Source organism: Camellia sinensis, chromosome 10 (genome assembly GCF_055761805.1).
Source record: "Camellia sinensis isolate YWXY chromosome 10, ASM5576180v1, whole genome shotgun sequence".
In the NCBI taxonomy this organism is placed as follows: domain Eukaryota; kingdom Viridiplantae; phylum Streptophyta; class Magnoliopsida; order Ericales; family Theaceae; genus Camellia; species Camellia sinensis.
In genome coordinates this window covers 173,723,896-173,741,103 of record NC_138970.1, presented here as the reverse complement: position 1 = coordinate 173,741,103, position 17,208 = coordinate 173,723,896, and positions in this window count along the sequence as shown.

Here is a 17,208-nt window from a genome sequence, read left to right as displayed (position 1 = left end):
ATCCTAATAACAATAAACAATACAACATTAATGTTTGATTTCGTTTTTTCAAGTTATTTTTTTGAAAAAGTGATTTGAAAACTTTGGTTGTATTTGGTAGGGAGCCAGTGTCACTGTTGTACATGAAGTATAGCAGTGACTATTGTGTGGCCTGTGGAACTCATTTTAGGTAGGTCCTATTTTGATGATCCGAACCGTGAAAATTTAGAAAATATCGAGAATAATATACTTGTAAGAAATCAAATTAATCAGATATCAATAACATGTTCATCAAATAACATCTTTATATAAAAAATGAATATGTATGTATCAAATTAAATGCAAATATTATTTGATGAACAGGTTATTGATATACAATCAACTTGATTTTTTACAGGTATATTGTTCTCGATATTTCTTAAATTTTCAACAATTCAGATCATCAAAATAGAATCCGAAATGAGTTCCACAGGCCGCACAACAGTCACTACTGTGCTTTACGCACAATAGTGACATTGGATCCGTTTGGTGGGGTTTTGTTATCAATTTTTCACCCATTGATTTGAATACCACGTTTGGTTTTAGTTTTCAAAAATCATTTCTACACCCGTATTTGAAAACTCGTCTACCTAGTCGTCTCCCCAGACATTTGGCTAGTTGACCGGAACATTTTTTTTTTTGCACCTATTATTTTTATATTTTAAATAAAAAAATATTTTCAAAATATTTTTAAATTTTTTTATGAGTTTTAAATAGAATTTTGGGTTGTGTGTTTGGTTTTGTAAGTTTTTTAATCAAATATCATATATCACATCAAAAATTTCAAACTCAATTCAAATTTTTTTTCAAAACTCTCTTCAAAACTTATAACTAAATATATTTTGCTCACTCAAATCATAATTCTAAAACTCAAAATACAACTTTATTCTCAAATCATAATTCTAAAACTCTACCAAACGCTACCTTTGTTTTGAAAATGAATATATGTTTGGTTTTCAAAAAAATGCACTATGCAATTTCAAATTTCTCGCCAAAAATTGAGGGCTAGATACATTGACCAAATTTTTTTAACAAAAAAAAATTGTCACATTGTGAAAAGTTGTCAAATTTGTCCCATTTCAAAAATTTGTCAAATTTCCCTCCAAAAATTGAGAGAGAGGGCTAGATACATTGACCAATTAAAAAAAAAAAAAATTGTAACATTCTGAAAAAGATTCTAAAAAGTTGTCAAATTTGTCACATTCTAAAAATTTGTCAAAATTCCCTCCAAAAGTTGTACAAAGATTTTGAAAACTTTATCCCATTTTCAAAATAACCAAACAAAAATTTTAAAAAAATGGAACCAAACATGATTATTATTATTATTCAAGATTCATAAATTGCAAACTCTTTTTTCTTCATGATTGGTATCATAAATTTAAGGGATTTTTATTGATAAGTCCAATTTAGAAGTGTTTTAACCCAAGAAGTCCATGAAGGAATTTTTTAACCCATTTAGTCTCATGTATGTATAGTTTTATTCCATAAAGTCCATTTTCTTGATTTACACTATTTTCTTGGACACTTATGCCCTTATATTTAATTTTGATACCCTTATAAATATTTTTTGAACGATTAGCAATTTAATGATGTGAACATTCATATTTTAAAATTCACATTGGTAGGAATGTAAAATTGGCCCGTGGGCGGCCCGAAACCCGGCCGCGAGCCGGGGCGGGCCCGGCCCGTTGACAATGTGAATATTCACATTGACATATTAACATTCACATTAATAGAAGTGTAAAATTGACCCCCGTCCCGTGGCGGCGCGAAACCCGCCTGCGACCCATGGCCGGCCCGGGGCGGTCCCGGTCCGGCCCGTCGACAATGTGAATATTCACATTGACATGTTAACATTCACATTGATAAGAGCATAAAATTGGGCCCCGGCCCGGCCCGTTGACAATGTGAATATTCACATTGACATGTTAACATTCACATTGATAGGAGTATAAAATTAGCCCGCGCCTCGTGGCTGCCCAAAACCCGCCCACGGCCCGTGGCGGGCCCGGCCTGGCCTGTTGACAATGTGAATGTTCACATTGACATGTTAACATTCACATTGATAAGAGTATAAAACTGGACAGTAGCCCAGGGCGGGCCCGACCCGGCCCGGTCCGTTAACAATGTGAATATTCACATTGACATATTAACATTCACATTAATAGGAGTGTAAAATTGGCCCCCGTCCCATGATGGCGCGAAACTCGCCCGCGGCCATGGGCGGCCCGGGGCGGGCCCGATCCGGCCCATTGACAATGTAAATATTCACATTGACATATTAATATTCACATTGATAAGAGTATAAAATTGGGCCGCGGCCAAAAGCCAGCCCGCGGCCCGGGGCGGGCCTGGCCCAGCCCGTTGACAATGTGAATATTCACATTGACATGTTAACATTCACATTGATAGGAGTGTAAAATTAGCCCGCACCTCATGGCTGCCCGAAACCCGCCCACGGGCCGTGGGCGGGGCCCGGCCCTGCCTGTTGACAATGTGAATGTTCACATTGGCATGTTAACATTCACATTGATAAGAGTATAAAACTGGACAGCAGTCTAAGGCGGGCCGACCCGGCCCGGCCCGTTGACAATGTGAATTTTCACATTGACATGTTAACATTCACATTAATAGGAGTGTAAAATTGGCCCCCGTCCCGTGGTGGCGCGAAACCCGCCCGCGGCCCGGGGCGGGCCCGGTCCGGCCCGTTGACAATGTAAATATTCACATTGACATATTAACATTCACATTGATAAGAGTATAAAATTGGCCCGCAGTCCATGGACGGCCAAAAGCCCGCCCGTTGCCCGGAGCGGGCCCGGCCCGGCCCGTTGACAATGTGAATATTCACATTGACATGTTAACATTTACATTGATAAGAGTGTAAAATTGGCCCGCAGCCCGTGGGCGGCCCGAAGCCCGACAGCAGCCCGAGGCGGGCTTGGCCCGACTCGTGACAATGTGAATATTCATATTGACATGTTAATATGCACATTGATAGGAGTGTAAAATTAGCCCGCGCCCCGTGGCTGCCCGAAACCCGCCCACGGCCCGTGGGTGGCCCGGGGCGGGCCCGGCCTGGCCTGTTGACAATGTGAATATTCGCATTGACATGTTAACATTCACATTGATAAGTGTGTACAATTGGCTCGTGACCCGTGTGCAGCCCAGAGCCTGACCTCAGGTCGGGGCGGGCCCGGCTCGTTGGCAATGTGAATATTCACATTGACATATTAACATTCACATTGATAGGAGTATAAAATTGGCCCGCAGCCCGTTGGCGGCTCGAAGCCTGATCGCAGCCCGAGGCGGGCTTGGCCTGACCCGTGACAATGTGAGTATTCATATTGACATGTTAACATTAACATTGATAGGAGTGTAAAATTTGTCCGCTGCCCGAAGCTCGCCCGCGGCCCGGAGTAGGCCCGGACCCAAACCCGGGCCGCCCACGGGCTTCAGGCCGCTCGTGGAACGCGAGTCAATTTTACACTATTATCAATGTGAATGTTAACATGTCAATGTGAATATTCACATTGTCAACAGGCCGGGCCGGGCCCGCCTCGGGCCGCCCACGGGCCGTGGGCGTATTTCGGGCAGCCACGGGGCACGGGCTAATGTTACATTCTTATCAATGTGAATGTTAATATGTCAATGTGAATATTCACGTTGTCAACGGGCCGGGCCCGCCCCGGCCTGGGGCCGGACTTCGGGCTGCTCACGGGTCACGGGCCAATTTTACACTCTTATTAATGTTAATGTTAATATGTAAATGTGAATATTCACATTGTCAACGAGCCGGGCCGGGCCCGCCCTGGGCAGCGGGCGGGTTTCGGGCCGCCCACGGGCCACGGGCCAATTTTACACTCCTATCAATGTGAATGTTAATATGTCAATGTGAATATTCACATTGTCAACGGGCCGGACCGAGCTCGCCCCGCGCCGCCTATGGACTTCGTGTTGCCCATGGGACGCGAGTCAATTTTACACTCTTATCAATGTGAATGTTAACATGTCAATGTGAATATTCACATTGTCAACAGGCCGGGCCGGGCCCACCCCGGGCTGCCCACGAGCCGTGGGCTAGTTTCGAGCAGCCACAGGGCGCGGGCTAATTTTATACTCTTATCAATGTGAATGTTAACATGTCAATGTAAAAATTCACATTATCAACGGGTCGGGCCGGGCCCGCCCAGGGCAGTCCACGAGTCGCGGGCGGGTTTCGGGCCGGCCACAGGCCGCGGGCTAATTTTACGCTCCTATCAATGTGAATGTTAACATATCAATGTGAATATTCACATTGTCAACGGGTCGGGCCGGACCCGCCCCGACCCACTCCGAGCCCAGGCTTCGGGCTGCCCACGGGTCATGGGCCAATTTTACACTCTTGTCAATGTTATTGTTAATGTTAATGTTAATATGTCAATGTGAATATTCACATTGTGAACGGGCCGGTCCGGGCCCACCCCAGGCGGCGGGCTGGTTTCGGGCCGCCCACAGGCCGCAGACCAATTTTACACTCCTATCAATGTGAATGTTAACTTGTCAATGTGAATATTCAAATTATCAACAGGCCAAGCCGGGCCTATTTTTTTGGCCTGTGGGCCGGCCCGGCCCGACTCGAATTTTTTCGGGCACCCACGAGGATCGACATGGGCCGGGCCCCTACACATTGACGATATGAACATTTACGTTGACGGTGTGAACATTCACATTAAGGGTATTTTGATAATTATGTCACCCATAGGACTTATTGAAATATAAGAAAATAATGTGAACTAAATGGAACATAAGTAGATGAAAAGGGTATTTTGGTCTTCTTATCTCAAATTGGACCTAATGGAATAGTCAAAAAGAATATGGGTTGGATGGAATAAAACTCTTAGAAAATGAATTTATCAAAAAAGTTCCCTAAATTTAATTGAAGACCCATTTAATGAAAACTTAACTGGATACATATAAAAAGTAAAATTGTTCAATAAAATTAAGTGCACAAATGTAAAATATAGAATGATATATGAATATCATACAAAGGATCATGTAGGAATCATCTTTTATGCAACATCTATATTTTTTATTGGGACTAGATAATTTAACCGTTTATTTTTTATGATTTTTTTGTATATATTATCTATAAAAAAAAAAAGTTACGTCAATTCTATTTTTTTTAAAATTTTTTTTATGATGATATATATGAAAAATCTTAAAAAATAAACGATTTAAATTATCAAAAATAAACTCATGATAGACCCTTAAACCCGAAAGTGTCTCCCCAATTTAGATGGTAACTGGATAAAAGCATCTCCCATTTGTGTGGTGTTTTGAAAAATACTAAAAAAAATTAACTTTTTAATTTTTTTATACTGAAAAAATTAATTTTTTGTGACTTTCTTAATTAAAAAAATTAAAAAATTAATTTTTTACGATGTACCCAAAAACACGCCTGTACCTATACACTATCTAGGTGAAAATTGTTAGATTCGAGTCTCATCAAGTTCTAATCGACTTTTGAAAAAGAAGTGCCACTTCATCAATGAAATTCAGTTCTAGCCGTCCAATTTGATACTTAAAATCAAGCACTCCAGGCAAGTGGTCAAGCACTCTAGGCAAGTGGTCAAGCACTTCAAAGATTACATGAAATTAGGTAAAGCCCTATTTCAAGATTCCTTCTTTCCATCTTTGTAGTTTATTTTATGACATAAAAAAATACTAGTCCACAAATTAGTTTCATTGTACGGATCATTTTAAAAAATAAAGTATTATTATTATTATTTCAAGGTTAATTATTTTCTTAAAAAGAAGCATTGAGGATAGACTTCAAGTGAAAAAAGAAATACGAAAGCTACGAAGCATAGGGGATGGGTTTGGTTTGGACTGCAAATGTTCCTTCTTAGGATGACCAAAAAAAGGATAATGACAGAGAGGGAAGTTTTTATATGCACTAGGACCGAGCTAGGCTAAGGCGTGGTAATGGGCCGTTCTGTAGGCCACGGTAAAAAAGGCCCAGTGAAAAGACCTTGCAGTTAGTTCGGTCTAATTGTGGTTGTGGTTACTACGATCGGTATGGTGATGTTTAACCCGGTCATGGTATTCAGAACTGAGGTATTTGGACTTCTTATGGTGGACCTTACTCTCGTTAGCTCGGTCAAAGTTTAGTGCGGTTAGCTCGATCTCAACGAACCATACCGAGGTACAAACAATGAAGAGAAGAACCGAGCTAGTTGGAGCTCGGTCGTTTCTGCCGCTTTAGCATGGTCATGTTAGCTCGGTCGTTTTGTCATACTACCGAGGCAAAACCATCTCACTTGGTTTAAGCAGTGAGAGGGGTGTTGAAGGATAAGCATTATCTTTCAGGAGTGTGATTCCTAGGAGGACTCTACATGGAGGAATAAGAGTCCTACTAGGATTGTGCCACACGGAACCTATAAAAGCTCATAACAGAACCTATGGAAGAGGTAACACAATTTTGATTCTCGAATACACAAAACTTTTGTCTATTTGTCAATTTTGCTGACTTAGGCATCGGAGAGGTATCCGACACACACCCGGCAGCTAACTCACGTTTGTGTTTTCAGGGAGTAAAGTGACGACGTTTTGAGGAGCGCAGACTTGATCAACAGGATTATACGAGAACATTATTTCTTGCTCGTACAATTGGCGCCGTCTGTGGGAATTCCAAAAAGAACAAAACCTCTTGATCAAGTTTTTCCTCTCTAGTCGGAAGCAATGGCGCACAATGAAGACTTGCCACAATTAGCTATCAATGGACAAAGCCCAAAGGGGGGTGGAAGGCGTGAAGGTTTGCCTTCTATCCCTCCCATAGTGGATTTAGAGCCCCAGCGACAGAACCCCCGGAGGGATGCAAGGGGAAGGCAGGCTAACAGCCCCCGACGCTCTCAAAGTCCTGAAAGACAAAGGCGGAGGATGGACCCTCAAGTCTTGGAAGATCGCGTAAAGGAGCAGGACGAGTTGATACGAAGGATGGCGGCGGACATGGAGTCAATGAAGAGCCAGATAAAAAGAAAATGGGTGGCGACAGAAAAGAGGCGCAAAAGCAACATGCCCCCTCGTCACTCAGAAGATCGTGGTAGGCATACCACACCATCTCGCAAGCAGAAAGAAAGAGCCTTAGAACAGGCGATACGCAATCAAGGACTTCAAGGACTCGTTACTCCAGGTTTGAGAGAACGAGAACAGAGAGGTCATATATTGAGGGAAGCACCTATCGACCCTCGCACACGCACCAGACGTCATCCAGGCGCCAGGAGTTGCCCAGATCATCTGACTTGCAAACTGTGCTTGAAGAAAGGGCACGATGGAAGGAGGATGTCAAGGCACACGGCCCGCGCAGAGTTTCAGCCCTTCAGCGATTGGCCCCTCGGACGCATGGCAGCGTCGAGGTAGGAATGCCAATGCCGCGCCTTGCTTATGAACCAACAGATAAAGCATTAGCAAGATTACAGAGCTCGTCGTTCGTTCCGGCAATTGAGAACGCACTACTACCTTCGGGCTTTCTCCAGCCCAAATTCACTACTTATGAAGGGAAGACAGACCCTTACATGCATCTAAGCCACTTTTGCCAGGTTATGGCAGTATACAGGCGGAACGAGGCCTTAATGTGTATCATGTTCCCATCCAGCCTGGGCGACCTAGGTTTAACCTGGTTCGAAAGGCTACCAGAAGGCAGCATCGCTAGGAATGGAAACGGGGCGGGCTGGGGTCGGGGATCACCCTTCCCGTCCCCGATCTCCGAACCTACAGAATTTTCCATCCCCGCCCCCGATCCCCGACGAGGAGCCCATTATCCCTCCACCTCCGCCCCCTAACGGGGATCAGGTTTCCCCGACCCTAGAAAATCTCCGCAGCTCTCTCTCTCTCTTTGTTTAGCTTTCTCCCTCAATCATAAATCATCAACAATAACATATTTTCATCAACAACATCAATTTCATCAAAAACAACAACATCAAGATAGATAGATAGACAGATCGAGATAGATCGATAGATAAAAAAAAAATAGAGTTAGATCGAGATAGATAGACACACACATATTTACTCAGATCAAGTATAGATGCACAGATCTACTCAGATCTGCCGTGTATGAAGGTTCGGTAGTGGTGCGAAGAGGAGGAAGCGACGGAAGAAGAAGCGACGGAGGATGATAGGGAGGCGACGGGGGACTACGTACTGCCGCGGAGGAGGAGACGAGACGACGCCATCACCGACTGCAGAGAGAAGAGAGAGTGAGAGAGAGTAAAAGAGAGAGAAAGAGAGAGAGAGAGTCTCTCACTGAGAGACAGATGAGGAAGGAATATATGAGAGGGTTATATTATTATATGTATATATATATATATATATAATATGAATAGATAGAGGGCCATTATAGTAATTTTCTGTCGGAGGAGAAACGGGGCCGGGGCTAGGCCTGTGAAAGCTATCCCCGTCCTCGGCCCGAAACTGATCGGGGATTCATTTTCAAATACCATCCCTGGCCCGTGGGGAGTATTTTTTGAGAAAAAACCACTCTTAGCAAGGACGGAGGGTCAGGTCCTCGTCGGCCCGGGTCCAAATTGCCATCCCTAAGCATCGCCCCATGGGCACAGTTGGCAGAAGCGTTCGTGACTAGATTCAAGACGAATACCAAAACACCAGTGGAGATCGACCAGTTACTCTCCATTGACATGGGCGACAAGAAGACGTTGAGATCCTACAATAGTCGTTATTGAAAGACCTTCAACCAAATTGGGGGATTCCCTACAAATCTCGCCATTGCACAGTACAAACGGGGTCTGCCAGTCAGAAACAAGTTGAGGGACTCGATTACTATGACGCCAACCCTCACGATGGAGGCCTTAATAGAGCGAGTGCATCAACATATTCGCGTGGAGGAAGATGGCACCCGTGCTAAAACTGTAACGCCCTCAAAATAATAACATTTAACCCATCAATATAGACATGCATCGATATATAAAAGTTCCACATTTTTCTATTCATCAGATTTTCATTACAAACAAAGTATTACATGTTAACGACAAAAGTAACTGCCCTAAAGGCTTACAGGTTTCCAAGTTAACACTTGGTTATAACAAAAGAGTACTAACTCAATTACACATTAAGCCCTTGACTTGAATTTACATGTAATACATCAAAAATAAAACGACAAAAGTGTATCCGCCTCTAGCCTCCCAAGCTATGTCCTTGGAGGTGGCATGCTACCTGCACCTGAAAATGATATTCCCATATAGGGTGAGCCACAGCCCAGTAGAAATACACTAAACCAAATATGAACAATGACTAAAAGATTAGCAGTTGATAGATGGCCAACACTGATACTTTTTCTTGTTACACTTTATAGTTTCATGACATACAAGTCCATGTTACAACTCATTTTCCAGTTCCTTTCAATTCTCAATTTACAACCATGGCTCAGAACCTGGCCAACAACTCATATGAGACAGTAACTCATATCAAACACTTCCCATTTCATAATAGATAAGCATATTAGCTATATCACACAACAACAGATAAGCATACAAGCTATATCATCACTTCCACAGATATGCATATGAGCACTATCACACTCCCAATGACAAGCATATGAGCTCTGTCAATACATCACTAGATAAGCATATGAGCTCTATCTACGGAGTCCATCCCCTATCTCCTCCCAACAACATCCGGTCTAGAGGTCCATCCCCTATCTTCCCCTAAACCGTGGAGTACATCCCCTATCTCCTCCAACACAACACAATGCATATAAACAATAATTATACACATCATCACACAACACATAAATTTAACGTGTTCTTTCAATCATCATACTCAATGACTCATTCCAGTGATTAGTTTCCGTTTGCCTAATCATCATGCATTGTCTACAACAATCACGACTATCCTCCACCGATAGCCCAAAGCAGTTATTTCTATACAGAAAATAAATGCAACAATGGATATATAATCAACATTTCAACTAGATGAGTGATAAATAATCCAACTACACCCTTTAACCCCTTCCCTTTTCAATTTCCACATTCTCAATTCAATTCCTCATTTCCGATAATTAATTATACAAATTAATCAATCAATGTAATTAGGGCATTTTCCATAATCTACATTTCAACCCTTAGGTTCCATTTTCATTAATGTCTTAACATTAATTTCATTTTTTTTCATGTCAAACATGTATCTAGGTTTTATTATAAATAAAACCCCAACTTTTGTAAAATAACACGAAAGTCCCAAACTTTCACAAAATTACCACACCAACCCCAACATCTCAAAATACTAAAATTTAAAGACAAAATCCATAGAGAGGAGTAGGATATCCCTACCTCAAATCCGGAGCCCTAAGGGAGAAGATGACAAAACCCAACGTGCTCCAAATCCCGAAATTTTCAGATTAAAAAGTAGCCCTCGACGATCAACAACTTTTTTGTAAAGGCCAAAGATGAACAAATCACTCATACTAGATCAAAATCTAGAGAGAAGATAGAGTTCTAGAGTGAGAAGCTCCGAAAATGGCTTTTTGGAAAAGTAAGAGAGAGGAAAGATCTTGAAAAAGTGATCCAAAAGTCAGATCTCGAGTTTATATAAAAGTCGCCCCGCTCGAGCGTCCAACGCCCCGCTCGAGCGCCACTCACAGACTCCCGCTCGAGCGTCAACAATCCCGCTCGAGCGGCGGATACACACTTCCAGAACTTTTACAAAACCAGGTCTCCGCTCGAGCGTCAAACCTCCCCGCTCGAGCGTCACACACAACATCCCGCTCGAGCGTCAAAACTCCCGCTCGAGCGCACAACACTGCAGAGGAGATACTGGAAGATGGAAAACTACGCTCGAGCGTCAACAACCCCGCTCGAGCGGACAGACAACAACGAAGGGCCCGCTCGAGCATCAAAATCCCCGCTCGAGCGTAAAGGTCAAAATCTGGGCAACTACACTTGGTTCCTAAGCTCAACCAACCTGTTATATACCTGCCCAACACAACCCAAGACTCAAATACAAAGAGTAAAGGATATAAACGAGATGTACACCACAACCAATAAAAAGGAAAACCGGGATCGCTATAAAAACAAAATCTGGCACAGCAGCAATGCCAGATAAAAAGACTACGGCAAAAGTCAACATGGTAGAACGACCAAACAGGAATGGGCGAGGCAGGCGGGCCAACCGAAAGGACCTAGACAAAAGGTGGTTAAGAGTTCGCACCGCCATTACCACGGTGTTTAAAAAACCGATCTACTGAATTCTCAATGAAATACGCGATGAACCTTTCGTCCAATGGCCAACAAAGTTGGGAGAAGCACAAAAAGACTATGATGAGAGGTCCCGATGCACCTTCCATGATGAAAAGGGGCACCGCACTGAAAATTGCACACCGTTGAGGCAGCACTTGGAGGAGTTAGTGGCAGCGAGGCACCTGGACCAGTGCATAGAATGAGGGAAACAGCCAGCCCCCCCAGAACCACAACAACCCAAACGGAATGCCGGTCGACACCCCACCTCAAGGCGTAATTAACATAATACATGGAGTATTTGAACTTGAGCAGGTTTGTGAGCTCAGGGGAATGATCAAAAAGGTTGAGCACTTAAGGGAGATATTAAGTGCACAATGTAACAAGCCCACGGGGGGACCTCGCTACAGCTCGGACTCGATTTTTTGTAGTCACGGTTCTAAGTCTGAACCAAAGAGTCCAAATCCGGCAAATCGTTTTGAGAAAACAGATTTTGAAAGAAGTGCCAAACATGGACTGTTTTGCCAGATACAGAGTCGCCACCTAAATATTTTATTTTGGGAAATTTAGGAAACCCTGACTCGGTGCCAGAAGGCCACGTGTCCGTCATCACCAAAGTTGCCTCGGCTCGGGAACTTGGGTACGATTGGGGAAGGTCACTTCATGAGCACCCCCGCTCGCCCGATCAAAGATCGGCCTCTACTAACCATGATATCTATTTTTGAAAACATTGTATGTTCTTATTCCGGTTATTAGCCTAGGTCACTATGTGATGCACACAGCATACAAGTATAGACTGGATCGCCCGAATTGGAACAAAACATTTCATGCTTGTTTATTTGAAAATGGTTTGATGGTGCTACCCGCAGGTAGGCTTAAAATGCAGATTTTGCCACCCTCAGGTGGGCTTAGAAAAGATGGTTTTGCCACTATCTAGTGGGCTTAAAACACACAGTGAATGAATTGTTCCAATCCAAATAACCCAACCTTCACCCACAGGCACTCAGGCAGTTATATCACATAAGCATATAGCCTCATGGTAAGCATGCTATTCATGGCAGTCACTCACACGTATGCAAGGATGCTAAAGCATAAAACTTACCGAGTACTCCAAGCCAAAAACAGAAACTACATTAGAAATCATGCATGAATCCTAAGTATACAAAAATGCCTAATGCGACACATGCAAAATGCAACTATAGCAGGCTCGGCTATTCTAAGATGGCATATGGAATGTTACAACTAACATGTATTCAATTTGGAATTGAAAGTACAATGCAGTTAGTATGATGCGCCGAGCCCGGTGCATGCAATACAGATGAATGAATGCAAACATGCTGTCATACTGTATGCTAATTGAAATATGCCCTAATCTAACCATCATAAGCGGATAAATAAAAGGGAGAAAGACGTGGGGTTGGAAGACATGCATCACACTCACGCACACTTATTACAGTTATGCCCTCGCGCAGAGGGTCCGAATAAATATACAGTCCAAATATTACAGTCCCGAATAAAAGAATATTACAGTCCAAAATATTACAAAATTCTAATTAATTAACAAATTAACTAAGAAAATAAATAAAACTGGCATGCAAGCCAGGGACTGCCTTGCTTCGGATGGATGATGCATGTCCGGGTTGTCTTGTGCGGAAATCTACCGGAATGCCCCAATTAGCCTCTGTTTACACCTGTTCTTGAAATGCGTGCCAAGCCCCAAAAGGTTGTTGATTCTTCATTTTGCTGTAACAGAGAGCAGGAAAGGGGCATAGCAATGTATTTGCACAGATATATGCATGTCTCGATCTTCGTGCCACCAATCACGCATACCGAGGCATGATGGCCGAGGAGTCGAAATGCACAACTCAATATAGGATGAATGCACATGAAACTACAGCTAAAACCTAACTCCATCATGGATAATCCGGAGTGTCGGTGACTGGGGAATTGAGACACATTCCGTCACTCGGAGTACGAAATGTACCTCGTTTCCCGTGCCCGGGCTAACTCCTATTCCGGACACGATGCAATATGCATGATATGCATGAAATGCAACTAAGATACAATCCTAACATACACAATGCTATGGAAATGAGATGCCTCGAAGTGCGTGCACTCGGGCACGCAAACCGAGAAAATGACAATGCAATCTAAGATACAACCTAGTATGCACTATGCTATGGAAATGATATGCCTCGAAATGCGTGCACACGGGCACGCAAACCGAGGCAATGACAGAATGCGATGAAAATGAGACGCCTCGAAATGCGTGCACGCAGGCACGCATACCGAGGCAATGACAGAATGCAATGAAGATGAGATGAAAACATGATATGGACTTATACCAACATGAGTGAGCCTCAGCCACACTCACATAGGATGCCGATGAATGAAAAATGAGGTGCCTCGAAATGCGTGCACACGGGCACGCAAACCGAGGCGATGACAGAATGTGATGAAATGACATGAAAACATGATATGGACTTATACCAACATGAGTGAGCCTCAGCCACACTCACATAGGATGCCGATGAATGAAAAATGAGGTGCCTCGAAATGCGTGCACACGGGCACGCAAACCGAGGCGATGACAGAATGTGATGAAATGACATGAAAACATGATATGGACTTATACCAACATGAGTGAGCCTCAGCCACACTCACTTAGGATGCCGATGAATGAAAAATGAGGTGCCTCGAAATGCGTGCACTCGGGCACGCAAACCGAGGCGATGACAAAATGTGATGAAATGACAAATGGGCTTATACCAACATGAGTGAGCCTCAGCCACACTCACATCGGATGCCGGCGGATAAAAATGAAGTGCCTCGAAATGCGTGCACACGGGCACGCAAACCGAAACGATGATAAAATGTGATGTAATGACATGGAAATGATAGAAATCATTCTAATGGAATTTCAGCACTAAAATATGGGGGAAAACAGTCCCGAAATGAGGCGAAATGACATGAAATGCATGGAATTGACCCGAAATGCGAATTTAGGCACCCGAAATGGCCTATAGCTATGCAATGCGTGCACAATATGGACATGGAATGTAAAGACAGAAGCAAGGCAGCCCCAAAATTAGTGTTTTACTAGTTTATAGCATGGCCAAACAGTGGACAAAAACAGAGCAAAACAAGCATGCAAAAATGGGGAATAAACATGAGATTAAGAAGCAACTCATAGCTACTGTCCTCGAACAGGTTCGGGCCCTTCAACAACATTGAAGAGGGGCAAAAAATAAGCACATTTACAGAACTGTAAAATCCTCAAAAACAAAAGCATGGTAGGCTAACAAAACATGCAAGAAAACGGACCAAAAGGTGGCCAAAGAGGTAAGTGGCATATGCAATGCCCAAACTGAAAAATTTCCTTCTACAACATTGAAGAGGGACAAAAAATAAGCATATTTTCAGAACTGTAAAATGGTCAAAACAGTATAAAAACATGCTAGAAATGCAACGCAAAATGAGGCTCAAAAGAGGCTATAACATGAGGTATGCAAAATAATCCACAAACGGCCAAAGACCCTTAATAAGACATGTAGAATGGGCCAAAATAAGACCTTTTCTAGAACTGTAAAATGGCCAAAAATGGAAGCATAATGGGCTGCCATAGCATGCAAGAAAACGGTATTTAAGGAGGATATTGAAGCAAGTGGCATATGGAAGGCTCAAACAGGGTTGAGCCCTTAATGAGACATGAAAATGAGCTCAAAAGAAGGCCACTTTCAGTTATGGCCGGAGCTCAAAGCAAAAATCAAGGATGGTTTGCAAAAGATCCAAGAAAAGGGCCAAAAAGGGAAAATTGCAACTTACCTTTGAAGACCAATTCTTTTGTTGCTTCTTGGGCCAAATTTGTTGCCTCTTAGCTGCTGGAATTCCTCTCCTTGCTCTTGGAATGGAGTGGTGGTGGTAGAGCTTGGTGTTGTAGTGTAAATGGTGGTGTAGGGCTTGGAGCTTTTTAGAAAAATGAGAGAGATGGAGGGTGAGATGTGTATTGAGGCTTAAAAACCAAATTTTCTAACCTCTAAAATGCATGCTTGCAGCTGGTTATATGGACAAAAAGAGGGTGTAAAGGTGGGGCAAAAAGGAGGTAAGCTTTCCCCCACAAGATATTTCCCCCGGATACAGATATTTTGGGGGAAAAAAGTGCATAGCTGTAATGCACACAACCTGAAGATCATGGCCGGCCACTTTTGGAGCTGCAGGTGGCCGGCCGGCCACCTATTATGGCCGGCCGGCCAAGGGTCAAAAGGGTCAATAAGAATTAGTAGCCGACCACCAACTTTTAGGATTCTCCTATGTGTGTACATCACAAATATGTGGTTAAAAGTTTAAGAAAATGGCCTAAGGGTGTTCAACATTGGCTCGGAAGGAGGGGTTCAAAAGGGTCAAGCAACATTAGTGGCCGGCCACCAACTTTTAGGGTCCTCCCATGTGTATACATCACAAATATGTGGTTCAAAGTTCAAGAAAGTGGCCCCAAGGTATTCAACATTAGCCCGGAAGGAGGGGTTCAAAAGGGTCAAGTAACATTAGTGGCCGGCCACCAACTTTTAGGGTCCTCCCATGTGTGTACATCACAAATATGTGGTTCAAAGTTCAAGAAAGTGGCCCCAAGGTGTTCAACATTAGCCCGGAAGTGTGAAAAACAGGCATCGGAGGGCGCCGGAGGGCGTATAACTTGGTTGCTGCAACAATTGCTGGCCTCCCACCCTTCTACGGCCTTCCTAGTGATGAAACAGAGGTACCTGCCAAAAATGAACGAAAATCGATGCAAAACGAATGTTTGGGGGCCAAAACGCGCAGTTCGGGGTCCCGAAAATGGGCTGTTAAGCACTGAAAGTGGCATTCGACCTCGAAGTGGGTTTCTCAGACCCCAGTGTCCCTCAAAAGGGAGTAAATAAGATGTATGCCAAAATTTAGAGCAAACGGAGATGGTTAGGCGGTCCCGAACCGAGGCACACGGCCTGACGGTCCCGGAAAACCGAAAACCGGGCTCCGAAATGGGCAAAATGGCCTACGGCCACAGAATGTAGCCCACGGCCACTGAGAGATGGTCTACAGGACCTCTCTCTTCCCTCAGGAAAAGAAACAGAAAAAAACCGAGTCTGGTTCGCAAACCGAGGCAAGGCACAGAAGAGGGTTCGGAAGTCCGGAGGCAGGGCGCACGGCCGTGACTCTGAAACTTCTGAACGAGCACATTATGCAACGTCACCGAGCGCTCAATCGGTGATGTCTGAGTCTTAAGGTCGGTCAAAAATGGGGTGTCTACACACAACCTGCCATCAAAAAAGGGAGAACAGAGGCCACCAATGTAATATCTTTTTCAGACAAAGATTTGGCGAGGATATATTGCCCTTACAATGATGTACTGGTTGTTACTCTACGCGTCAAGGGTTTTGACGTCAAGCGAATTTTGATTGACTAAGGAAGCTCGTGTGAGATACTATATTATAAAACCTTCAAACAACTGAAGTTGGAGGACAAGACTTGGCACCTGCAACATCTCCCCTAATCGGATTCAACTCGATGCCAGAATGGCCAGTGGGCAAGATAATCCTCCTAGTCAAAGCAGGAACCATGACAAAAATAGGTGGAATTCTGGGTATTGAAAGTCCCTTCCATCTACAACATAATCTTGGCGAGGACATGGTTGCACGCCATGCGATCAGTAGCCTCAACCTACCATCAAGTATTGCAGTTCCCAACGAAGCCGGAATAATTGAAGAGGTGTTTGGAGACCAAATCATGTCAAAACAATGCTTCGTCACAATAAATGGCAGCCGCGCTGCAAAAAGATATGTACAAATGGTAGAAGAACCTGAGAGCAATGAACTGTTTGCGGATGTTGGCAAGGCGTCTGAACAGAAGGCGATGGAAGACTTGATACAGGTAAGGATAGATGAAAAAGACCCAAAAAAGTTCTTCTTGCTTGGCTCGTCTTTGTCCA